The following is a 13045-nucleotide window of genomic DNA, read 5'->3' on the forward strand; positions in this document are numbered from 1 at the left end:
GAGGGGGCATGAGGACCTGATGAGTAGCATCTGCGCATCTTCGTGGTGCAAATCCTGGCCATGTCAGGCTGTCAATCAGATGTCATTGAATGCAGAGTTGGGAAGACAAAAATCCTACACAGGCCATTGGGTAGTATTTTTACCATGACAATACAACTTAGATCACACCTCTGGGGATGTCTTTCAGGGCCTCTTCACAAAGATAGCAAAGGGTGAACACACACTGAATATATACCTCCCCAGTTCATAAGCTAGGAACCCAGGTGTACTAAGTGGGGGGAAAGGCAGAAAGCCAGGCAAATTCTCTCTCGTTCTTCATTTTCCTCTCTCACTCCCTGCCTGCTATGATGTGAGCTGTTTTCTCCTGTCTCACCTCACTATGCCATCCTCACTATGATGCACAGAATCTTCTGGAACCATGAGCCCAGACAGACCATTTCTCCCTTTAAATTGTGTTCGCTCAGGTGCTGTTTCGTTTTGGAGTTTTGTCCTGTTTCAGTACCTGAACTAAAGTTCTGGATAATGCAATCGTTAAATACTTGGGTGGGAGGAGTTTTAAGCGTGCACTCCCTTTTTCAATATAATGTAGTTTATTGTAATGTATACATAATGGACATTTACATATCTGCTTACAAAACTCGTATGAATGTAATAGTCAGCTTCCAGAAGCTGGCAGGAGGCCACATTCTGCCTTCCCTTGTCCTGTCATCCGCATGGTGAACCCCAGTGCAACTCTGAGGACAGTGAAAGAACCGTCTGATATGGGTGGGGTTTATCTGAGAGTCTCTCCTGCTGTGAAAGAGAGTCATGACCACAGCAACCCTTACAAAGGAAAACATTTAATGGGGTGGCTTATGGTTCAGAGGTTCAGTCCATTATCACCATGGTGGAACATGGCAGCGTGCAGGCAGACATGGTGCTGGAGGAGGAGCCAAGAGTTCTACATCTTGATCTGCAGGCAGCAGAAATGAAGACTGAGTCCCACATGGGGCGTAGCTTGACATAGGAAACCTCAAAGCCTGTCCATCTCAGCACCGAAGTAAATGCTGGGTGAGCAAAGAGGAATTTAAGATCTCCAGACAATGGCCTGAGTGGTGATCTCCCTATGGGTGGTGCTGGTGCCTACCGCAGACGTGGCCATCCAATCCCTCCACCCGCTGTCTCCACACGTGGCCATCCATCCTCTCACCCGCTGTCTTCCACGCGTGGCCATCCATCCACTCCACCTGCTGTCTTCCACGCATGGCCATTCATCCCCTCCACCTGCTGTCTTCCACGCATGGCCATCAATCCCCTCCACCTGCTGTCTTCCACGCATGGCCATCCATCCCCTCCACCCACTGTCTTCCACGCGTGGCCATCCATCCTCTCACCCACTGTCTTCCACGTGTGGCCATCCATCCTCTCACCCACTGTCTTCCACGCGTGGCCATCCATCCTCTCACCCACTGTCTTCCACGTGTGGCCATCCATCCTCTCACCCACTGTCTTCCACGCGTGGCCATCCATCCTCTCACCCACTGTCTTCCACGTGTGGCCATCCATCCTCTCACCCACTGTCTTCCACGCGTGGCCATCCATCCTCTCACCCACTGTCTTCCACGCATGGCCATCAATCCCCTCCACCCACTGTCTTCCACGCGTGGCCATCAATCCCCTCCACCCACTGTCTTCCACGCGTGGCCATCCATCCTCTCACCCACTGTCTTCCACGTGTGGCCATCCATCCTCTCACCCACTGTCTTCCACGTGTGGCCATCCATCCTCTCACCCACTGTCTTCCACGCGTGGCCATCCATCCTCTCACCCACTGTCTTCCACGCATGGCCATCAATCCCCTCCACCCACTGTCTTCCACGCGTGGCCATCAATCCCCTCCACCCACTGTCTTCCACGCGTGGCCATCCATCCTCTCACCCACTGTCTTCCACGTGTGGCCATCCATCCTCTCACCCACTGTCTTCCACGTGTGGCCATCCATCCTCTCACCCACTGTCTTCCACGCGTGGCCATCCATCCTCTCACCCACTGTCTTCCACGCGTGGCCATCCATCCTCTCACCCACTGTCTTCCCCACGTGGCCATCCATCCTCTCCACCCACTGTCTTCCACGTGTGGCCATCCATCCCCTCCACCTGCTGTCTCCACACGTGGCCATCCATCCTCTCACCCACTGTCTTCCACGCGTGGCCATCCATCCTCTCCACCCACTGTCTTCCACGCGTGGCCATCCATCCTCTCACCCACTGTCTTCCACGCGTGGCCATCCATCCTCTCACCCGCTGTCTTCCACGCGTGGCCATCCATCCACTCCACCCACTGTCTTCCACGCATGGCCATCCATCCCCTCCACCCGCTGTCTTCCCCACGTGGCCATCCATCCCCTCCACCCGCTGTCTTCCCCACGTGGCCATCCATCCTCTCACCCGCTGTCTTCCCCACGTGGCCATCCATCCCCTCCACCCGCTGTCTTCCCCACGTGGCCATCCATCCCCTCCACCTGCTGTCTTCCACGCATGGCCATTCATCCCCTCCACCCGCTGTCTCCACACGTGGCCATCCATCCACTCCACCTGCTGTCTTCCACGCATGGCCATTCATCCCCTCCACCCGCTGTCTCCACACGTGGCCATCCAATCCCTCCACCCGCTGTCTTCCCCACGTGGCCATCCATCCCCTCCACCCGCTGTCTTCCCCACGTGGCCATCCATCCCCTCCACCCGCTGTCTTCCACGCGTGGCCATCCATCCTCTCACCCGCTGTCTTCCCCACGTGGCCATCCATCCCCTCCACCCGCTGTCTTCCCCACGTGGCCATCCATCCCCTCCACCCGCTGTCTTCCACGCGTGGTCATCCATCCCCTCCACCCGCTGTCTTCCACGCATGGCCATCCATCCTCTCACCCACTGTCTTCCACGTGTGGCCATCCATCCTCTCACCCGCTGTCTTCCACGCGTGGCCATCCATCCACTCCACCCACTGTCTTCCCCACGTGGCCATCCATCCCCTCCACCTGCTGTCTTCCCCACGTGGCCATCCATCCTCTCACCCGCTGTCTTCCACGCGTGGCCATCCATCCACTCCACCCACTGTCTTCCACGCATGGCCATCCATCCCCTCCACCCGCTGTCTTCCCCACGTGGCCATCCATCCCCTCCACCTGCTGTCTTCCACGCATGGCCATTCATCCCCTCCACCCGCTGTCTCCACACGTGGCCATCCAATCCCTCCACCCGCTGTCTTCCATGCGTGGCCATCCATCCACTCCACCCACTGTCTTCCACGCATGGCCATCCATCCCCTCCACCCGCTGTCTTCCCCACGTGGCCATCCATCCCCTCCACCCGCTGTCTTCCCCACGTGGCCATCCATCCTCTCACCCGCTGTCTTCCCCACGTGGCCATCCATCCCCTCCACCCGCTGTCTTCCCCACGTGGCCATCCATCCCCTCCACCCGCTGTCTTCCCCACGTGGCCATCCATCCTCTCACCCGCTGTCTTCCCCACGTGGCCATCCATCCCCTCCACCCGCTGTCTTCCACGCATGGCCATCCATCCTCTCACCCACTGTCTTCCACGCGTGGCCATCCATCCTCTCACCCACTGTCTTCCACGTGTGGCCATCCATCCTCTCACCCACTGTCTTCCACGCGTGGCCATCCATCCTCTCACCCACTGTCTTCCACGTGTGGCCATCCATCCTCTCACCCGCTGTCTTCCACGTGTGGCCATCCATCCTCTCACCCACTGTCTTCCACGTGTGGCCATCCATCCTCTCACCCACTGTCTTCCACACGTGGCCATTCATCCCCTCCACCCGCTGTCTTCCACGCGTGGCCATCCAATCCCTCCACCTGCTGTCTTCCACGCATGGCCATTCATCCCCTCCACCCGCTGTCTTCCACGCGTGGCCATCCAATCCCTCCACCTGCTGTCTTCCACGCGTGGCCATCCAATCCCTCCACCCGCTGTCTTCCACATGTGGTCATCCATCCCCTCCACCCGCTGTCTTCCACGCATGGCCATTCATCCCCTCCACCCGCTGTCTTCCCCACGTGGCCATCCATCCTCTCACCCACTGTCTTCCCCACGTGGCCATCCATCCCCTCCACCCGCTGTCTTCCCCACGTGGCCATCCATCCCCTCCACCTGCTGTCTTCCACGCATGGCCATTCATCCCCTCCACCCGCTGTCTTCCCCACGTGGCCATCCATCCCCTCCACCCGCTGTCTTCCACGTGTGGCCATCAATCCCCTCCACCCACTGTCTTCCACAGTTGTCCTCTGTAAGTGCTACAATGGAGGCATCTAATTGGATTCTGAGTTTTGAGCCAGGATCTCAATATGTATCCCTGGCTGGCCTGAAATTCACCGTGCACACCAGAATGGTCTTGGATGTATAGGGATCCTCCTACCTCTGCCTCCCAAGTGGATTATGGACATATATTGTCATACCTCGCCCTTACTGAATTCCATCCAGGAGGTAAGCATTTACAAGGTATTTCTAGTTTGCCCTTTTTAAAAAATGACAAATATTGACAAACACTGAGGCTGGAAGATGTTATTTACAAAGGCTGTTGTAAGCTAAACTCACAGGCGGGGATTCATGAGTCTGTATTGAACTTGATTATAAAAGTTTCTATCGAGCACTGTCAAACTCGTGAGCTGAGGAGAGACTTCAGATTTATAACTCCGTCTTAAACGGACAACAGCAGATATAAAATCTGGAATTTAATATCAACTCTGAAAATGTGAGACGGAGAATCCGAGCAGTTCTCACTTTATGAACTGGCGCTGTGGAAGGAAAAGGGCTCTGTTGGCTCCTGACACAAGAGGCTGTCTCTGAGATGGATCCGAGTCTTTTCACGTCCCGTTTCATTGTAAAGACGCATCTCAAGGGATGCCCTCTTCATTTCCATGGAGTGCATGGCCTCGGAAAAGAACGCAAACAGTGTTGCAGAGAACCCACTGGAGTCACTCCTGGGGTGGACAGAAATAAAGAAAGCTGCTAAACCTTGAGAAACTCACATGGGGGGTGGGGGGCAAGAATTCCAGTGCAGGGCTGGAGAGACGGCTCAGCAGTTGAAAGCACTGGCTGCTCTTGCAGACGACCCAGGTTCAGTTCCCAGCGCCCTTACTGAGCCACTCAATACCATCTGTAACTCCAGTTCCAGGGGATCCAACTGCTCTGGCTTCTGTGAACACCTGCAGGCATGTGGTGCACACACAACACTCAGACACACACATATGTATACATAAATGTATAGATTTACATGTACATCATAATACATACACACATTTTAATTCCTGTGCAGAACCAGCTGAGAACTCTGCCCCCTGGGCACTGTAATGCAAGCCCAGGGTGGGCAGCCTTGGTGTCGCGTTTTAAGTACTGTCCCTGCCAGGACCTCATTTGCCTTTTTAGGGATTCAGGGCTCCCAACAGAGGCCTTCTGGGTGGGTGGGCCTCAAGCATGCCTGATCCACAGGGGAACCAAGAGCAGTCTGAGAACACATACATGCAGAGACCCGCTTTGGGCGTCCACCGGACTTGTTATGGGACAGGTAACCAGGGGAGCATTGGGCTTAGGACCCCAGTTTGTTGCTATCTCCAAAGTTCCCTGTTTTAGTTAGGATTTTATTGATGTGAAGAGACATCATCACCACTGCAACTCTTTTTTTTTTTTCTTTTTTCTTTTGGATTTTCGAGACAGGGTTTCTCTGTAGCTTTTGGTTCCAGTCCTGGAACTAGCTCTTGTAGACCAGGCTGGCCTCGAACTCACAGAGATCCACCTGCCTCTGCTTCCCGAGTGCTGGGATTAAAGGCGTGCGCCACCACCGCCCGGCAACCACTGCAACTCTTATAAAGGAAAACATTTCACTGATGCTGGCTTACGGTTCAGAAATTTAGTCCACTACATCATGGCAGGAAACATGGCAGCACGCAGGTGGACATGGTGCTGGAGAAGGAGCTGAAAATTCTACATCTGTATCTGCAGGCAGCAGAAGTAAGAGTGAGCCACTGGGCCAAGTTTGAGCATCAGAAATCTCAAAGCCTATTCCCACCTGTAGTGACACACTTCCCCCAACAAGGCCACACCTACTCCAACAAAGCCACACCTCCTAATAGTGCCACTCCTATGGGCCTAGAGGGGCCATTTTCATTCAAACTACCACACCCTCAAAACTAGATATTGAGAAGCACATTTGGCAAGATCTTTGTGTACCCTCTAGCCTTGGAGATCAACAGATGCTGGAGGAGCTTCTCTTTTCCAGATAGCTTCCATTTAATTTCCTAGGGCTTCTGTTACAAATCAAGCACCTGAAGACAATACAAATTGATGATCTAACAGTTCTGGGAGGGAGCTGTCCAGAACTAGCGGATCTGGTAGGATTTCCAAGGCTGTGTTCACTAGGAAGCGCTAGGGCAGAATCACATCCTTGCCTTTTCTGTCTTCTCTAGCAGTGGCTCTCAACCTCCTTACGCTGCGACCCTTGAATACAGTTCCTCATGTTGTGGGGACCCCCAACCATTATTTCCATTGCTACATCATAATTATAATTTTGTTACTGTCGTGAATCATAATGCAAGTATCTGTGCTTTCTGATGGTGTTAGGCGACCCCTGGAAAAGGGTTGTTTGAACCTAAAGAACCACGCTCTAGAATCCTTCTGGATTTCCTGGATCTGAGCCCTCCCCTCCCATGGCCCAGTGTGGCAGTGAAATTTCAGCTGCGGTCATCATACCAGCTTTCTGTTCTAACTCTCCTGCCTGACTCTACTAAGATTCTCAGTGACCACCTAACCAGACAATCCAGAAGAACACCTACGTGTCAAGGTTCCTAATAGTCACATCTGTATGTTCCCTTTCCCCATGCAAGTCAGCATGGTCACACATTCTGGGGACTGACTTGTGAAAGTACTAGAAAGAGCATTATCTAGCCCTCTCTACCTCTCCATTGTTAAACTGAAATCTTCCATTTGGGGGACACTAAGGGATTTTTGTTTGTTTGTTTGTTTTTGCTTTTGCTTTTTGGATGCTTGGGGCTAGAGGCAGAGCACTTATCTAGCATATGTGAGACCATGGCTTCAACTCCCAGAATCAGGGTGTAGTAGATGGGGCCCAAGCACTCTTGGAAACGTTCACGCCAAGAGAGTATTTATTAGCTCGCTCATGAGATCCACCATCTCTGACTCTTCCGATGAGACTGAGTTAAACTGATTGGTGAAAGCCCTTATGCAACGTCCTACGCTAGTCCTGCAAGCCCTGAGAAAGTGAGTAGTGCCGTGGGAGGATTGCATGAAGCCATGCCTGGTGATTGCAGGCCTGTAATGCCTGCACTGGGAGGATGGGACAGGAGGAACGTGAGTTCAAGGCCAGTTGTGCTACACCTAAAGACCCCACTCCAAATATGGAGGAGAAAGGAGAGGAAGAAAAAGAGGAGAGATGCCCAGCTCAGTTGGCAGAGTGCTTGCCTCAAAAGGATGCAGCCCTGGGTTAGATCCAGCACAGCATAAATTTGGTGTAGAGACACAGACCAGTAACCACAGCACTCAGGAGGTGGAGGAGGTGGAGGAACATAAGTTCGAGGTCATTGTCAGCCACTTCGTGAGTTCCAAAACAGCCTGAGATTCATCTGATTATCTCAAAAGAAAAAAATATGTATTATTGAATTCATCACTAAACTGATTGAAGCAGAGGTACTTAGAGTCACTTTAAAGAGGGAGGGGCTCCAGACAACAGATCCCCTGAGTCTCTAGATGGAAGGAATTATTCTAAAAGCTCTTAAGCAGAGGCACGGGGGTCTGGCACTAAAGCCTAGAATGCAGGGAGCCTGAGGATTACAGGCCCAAGCCAGATGGCCGCTTGCTCCTCCAGGCAGGTCCTCCAGCCCCTCTACCCTGGCTGTGATGGGAGCAGCCAGCCTCTACTGACGACACCAGCCAGGCCCTCTGACTTCTAGCTTCATGCAGTCAAGCAGGGTCAGAGGACACTAGCAGGACTCCCTCCCTGCTAAACCGTGTTTGTCAGTGGCTGTGTCCCTCTGCCAGAGGCCACAGCTCCTGTGGAAATGCGCTGCCTTATAACATGGCTGGAGCTGTCCCCAAGTTCTGGTGTTTCTTGCTTTTGCTCTTGTTATAATAATGGCTCCACGGCCGCTGGATCTGGGATACTAGGTTAGGGCTGTTTCAGTATCCCTGGTGGATTTGGAAATCCATTTGAAAAGGATCTCATGCTCTCACCAATTACTTTTCCATGTTGAGTGCCGTTTACTTCCTGCTTGGACCTGATCTGATGCCTGCTGGGTCTTAAGTAAACTCAACAGAGAGCACACCTAGTTCAGTCACCGTCCTCAATGCAAAATGGAACGGTCCCTGTTCCTAGAACCCAAATGCTGTTTTTCTCTTTGTTATTAAGATTCCTCTCTCTCTCTCTCTCTCTCTCTCTCTCTCTCTCTCTCTCTCTCTCTCTCTCTCTCTGTGTGTGTGTGTGTGTGTGTGTGTGTGTGTGTGTGTGTGTGTTATGGCAGAGCAGGGCAGGAGGAGATATACCACATGAGTCCAGTTGCCTGTGAAGGCCAGAAGCATCTGATCTCCTGGAACTGGAGTTACAAGCAACTGTGAGTCACCAGTTGTGGGTTCTGGGAACCAAACTCAAGTCTTCTGGAAAAACAGCAAGCACTCTTAACTGCTGACCCGCCTCTCTGTTCTGAACCAACGCTTCCTGCACTGACTCCAGGAGCCCTGAACACTGGCAGCACCAGGGTGCCTCTCACACATTCCCGGTCCAGCAGGGAAAGGCTATGCTCCAGCTGAAGCCAGCTTAGCAGGCTTGCCTCTTCCAGCGAGGTGATCAACCAGCTTTTCTGTTTGCATTTTTCTGACCGCCTACTAACTACAAATCATCATCTCCGCGTCCAGTTGCATTTGGAGCATCAGAAAACAATGTCTGGACTTTCCAGGTTTTGGAGAGTCCAGGGACCAGATGATGATTGGATGGGAAGGGCGCCATGCACAGCCACCTGGTGGCCAGACCTTTTGGTACCATCTCAGCACACCAGGCTCACTTGGATGGTCCTCCCATAGTCTGCTATCGGCTAACACTTTACAAGGCTTATGACAGCTGGCTTGGAACACAGAAATGGGACCAGCTCAACATCTGGCGAGAAGGGTGGAAGAGGAAAGGTGATGGGCAGATCTGAGAAAGAGGCAGATAAAGGACATTTAGCAACTGTCCTGTGGGCTCTTGGTTGTTTTTGTTTTCTCTATGGGTCTAGGTTCTCATCTTGGCTCTGCTGCTAACTACCTTTTTGTGTGAGCCTTGATGTCTGGTATTTGTTTCTTCTGAAGAAGGAATGTCGACAATCAGAGTCTATTCTAGACATTCTTGTGTTTCTTTCAAAAATACCAGTGGCATTTAGTTCTGTGGAGTTACAATTTAGTCCGACAAGAGCTCTGTAGACTTCGGCTTCACAACACAAGAGATTAAATGAGCTCGGACTTGAAATCCGGCTTCTCTCACACTGTTTGACCTTGCAAAATTATTCAGCCTCTCTGAATTTCAATTTTCTCATCTGTAAAGCAAGAATTATGTCATTTACCTTGCATAATTGTGAGGATTCTATAAGACAATGCATATGTACCCTAGCCACAAGCCAGCACCCCATGCCACCCAGTCTCTGCCTAGGGCTCCCTTCGAGAAAAACATTTCTAAAATCAAATATAACTTGCAATGTCTTTTACTCAAAAAACATAAAGAGAATCCAACTTGGTTTGTTTATTTATTTATTTATTGTATGTCTGTTTTTAAACAGGGTCTCTTTATAAAGGGGTCTCAAATCTGAGGTGTTCCTGAGTCCTGGGATTAGAGTTACAAGGCACCATGCCTAACAATCCTATTTATTTTATTTATTGTGTGTGTGTGTGTGTGCTTGTGTGTGTATGAGTGCAAGCACACAAAAACATGTCTGCAGTTGTACTCAATCATGCCTGAGCGTGTGAAAGCCAGTAGTCAACAGCAGGTGTCTTCCTCTATTGCTCTTCCTCCTAGTTTTTGATTGTTATTTTTAACCTAAATGTATTAATTCAATTTCATGCGATGTATTTTGATCATGTTGTTCTCTCCCCCAACTCCTCCCTACCTCCCAACCCATTCAACTTTATGGTCTCATTCTCTCTTAAAAAAAAAATGTAACAACAACATCTCTACAAAACAAACAGGCAAAAAAACCAAAAAGACAAAATTCCAAGACAAAGCAAAACAAAGCAAAATGTCCACAAAAATACCATAGAATCCATTTTGTGCTGGCCAACTACTCTGGGCATGGAGCCTACCCTGGAATACGGTTGATGTACCCTGTGCACTCTGTTGGAGGATACTGACTTTCCGTTTGCCAGCAGGTATCAATTGCAGACAGCTTCTTGGTGAGGGGTGGGACTTTGTGTCTACCCACCCTTCTCACGGACTTGCCTGATTGAACCTATGCAGCTCCTACGCATGCTGCTACAGTCTCTGTGAGTTCACACGCACATCAGTCCTGTTGTGTCTGGAAGACACCGTTTCCCTGGAGACATCCATCACTTCTTTGGCTCTTACAATCTTCTGTCTTCCTTCCTCTTAGTTTTTGAGACAGGTCACTAAATCAGCTAGACTATAGCCTGGCTGACCAGCAGACTTCAAGATCCATCTGTCAGTGTTGGAGAGATGGCTCAGCGGTTTAAGAGCACTGGCTGTTCTTCCAGAGGACCAGGGTTCAATTCCCACTACCTACATAGCAGCTCACAACTGTCTGTAACTCCACTTCCAGGGGACACGACAGCTCATACAGACATATTAAAAAAAAATGGAGTTTTATACAATCCTCTTGTCTCTGCCTCTCCAGCACTGGGGTTATAGGTACATGTCTCCATGCCCAGCTCTCTGCATAAAAACTCAGGACCTCATGCCTGCACAGCAAGCCTTTATTCACTGACCCTCATCAATGTAGTTTATAGTATATGTCCCGTGTAATATTAGGGACAGACTTATAAAGGAAAAAAATAGTTGGCGCTAACTAGTTACTTGTGTCCTACGGAGTTATCTGTTGTCTATCGGAAATGCAAATTTCTTTACCTGACACACAATGCACAGATCCGCAGCTTTTCACTCCCAGATCCGTTTATGTAGGTCAAGTCCACGGAAATTTCGCTCCCAACTCCCAGCATTTACATTTTCCCTGCGCCTTGCTCCCTATCAGCATTTTCCACAGTAAGGGAGGACTTTGGAGCTGCCCAGGCAAGACCACCCCGCCCCACCATTCCCCACCCTGCCCTCTCCACAGCCATTCGGCAGCTCCTCCATTTTTAGGTGTGTGTGTGTGTGTGTGTGTGTGTGTGTGTGTGTGTGTGTGTGCGTTTGCACTCACATGTGCCATGGTGCCCATGCAGAGGTCAGGGGACCACCTTCCTTTGCTGATCCTCACCTGCCCACCTCCTCTAAGGCAGAATCTCTTGGCAGCTGCAGGGGATAGGCTAACCGGTTTGCCATCTTCGGGAGCTTTCCCAGGCTCTGCCTTCCATTCCGTGCAGCCCCCCACCCACTACCCCGCCCCCACCCCTGCCAGGCTGTAATGACAGACCCCTGAGCTGCTACACCCGCTCTTTACTGACGGGAACTCAGGCTATCAGATTCTCCCCACCAGCAAGCGCTTTTACACACTGAGCCTTCTCTCCACCTCGCAAAAGTCTCCATTTTTAAAACTCAGTACCAGAGGAGGTGAGAGCTCATTGGAAGCTAATTGAACAAAAACTAAAGCTTTATTAGTATTAGGGAGTATGGGCCTACTTCTCACAAAACTAAATATAGCCCTTATCGCGGGCCTGGGACAGAACACCCACGTTCTGGCCTCCTCCCTCAGGGTTACTATCAGTTAGTCCTTCCCTGCCCTCCCAGCGGTTGCTATTCCAACTACTAAGTCTTTTCTTCTTTTTAATTCTTCCAGACATTACGTCCCAACTGCAGTTTTCCTTCCCTCCTCCCCACCCAGTTCTTCCCCACCCACCCACCCACCCACCCCCCATCCCCCATCCCCCATCCCTTATCTGCCTCTCTTCTGATTCTCTGCAGAAAATGGCAGGCCTCCCGTAGCTATCAACCAACTGCTCTCTAGAGCTGCCCAGAACTGGATCCAAACAGAAACCTAGGCCTTCTAGGAACTGTTTCAGCTGCAGCCCTGAAACCACAGCCAAACTCAGCACTGCTCCATCCCCAAAGTCACGACTGACCAACCCAGGAAGTTTAAGATTTCCAGACCCCCACTCGCCATGAGCCCAGAGTCTCTTTGGGAGCAGTGGCTTCGGTTCCCTTGGAAGTTTCTGTAGCTCCGCTTCTGATGGATGCTCCTTTTGATGTACAGCCACTCCTCCACCTCTGGGGGACACCCAAGGGAGTTAAATTCCCACAACGAAAACAAAACCCGCTGAACTGAAAGAAGCCGCTGAGAGCGAGTGCCCACAGGAGCCGTGCCTCATTCCCAAAGGGGAGCCGGGCCCATTAAAGCGTCACACAGCTGGCTGCTCACCTGGTCTTCATTTTCTACTTCACTCGGCCAACTAAACAGTGTCCTGGAGAGGAGGGCCCTGCAGAAGGGACTGATAAAATTGAACATTTCCCTCTCAGTCCCCTTTGAAGCATAGCCTCCAGGCCGGCTCAGAGAAAGAGGCAGCTTCGCGGCTTTCTTCCTCTCTTTCTTTTCTTTTCTTTTCTTTCTTTTTTTTTTTTAAGAATGGGAATGCAATCTAGGACAGATCAGACCCAGGGCCTTTTAAAAGACTTCTCGTTCATTTCTGCTGATAGCCACTAAGGGCCTTCTCCACTGCGCTCTCCTCCTGGATCATAGCCGCATCCCCTCGATAAGAAAAGGAAGTGGGGAAAGTAGCAAGGGACACCTCTTCATTTCAGTTCACTTTAATGAATACTGCCTGTGAAGAAGCAACTCACCTGGGGGAGGGGGGGCCTGCGAAATAGGGGCAAGCCAGCCTTTGTTCTCAGGAGTCCTCAGCTGCGGGAG

General features: G+C 51.3%; 1 long non-coding RNA gene across 1 annotated transcript; it reads right to left on the reverse strand.

The window, feature by feature from the left end:
* Positions 1 to 4926: 4926 nt before the first annotated feature.
* On the reverse strand, positions 4927 to 12291 carry LOC142835342 (uncharacterized). The gene is made up of 3 exons (XR_012907789.1): positions 12261 to 12291; positions 5137 to 5203; positions 4927 to 4978 (listed from the first exon to the last, which is right to left on the reverse strand). It is a non-coding gene; the product is annotated as an uncharacterized LOC142835342 (long non-coding RNA).
* Positions 12292 to 13045: the final 754 nt, after the last annotated feature.

The sequence above is a fragment of the Microtus pennsylvanicus genome, chromosome 14 (assembly GCF_037038515.1).
Source record: "Microtus pennsylvanicus isolate mMicPen1 chromosome 14, mMicPen1.hap1, whole genome shotgun sequence".
Taxonomy (NCBI): domain Eukaryota; kingdom Metazoa; phylum Chordata; class Mammalia; order Rodentia; family Cricetidae; genus Microtus; species Microtus pennsylvanicus.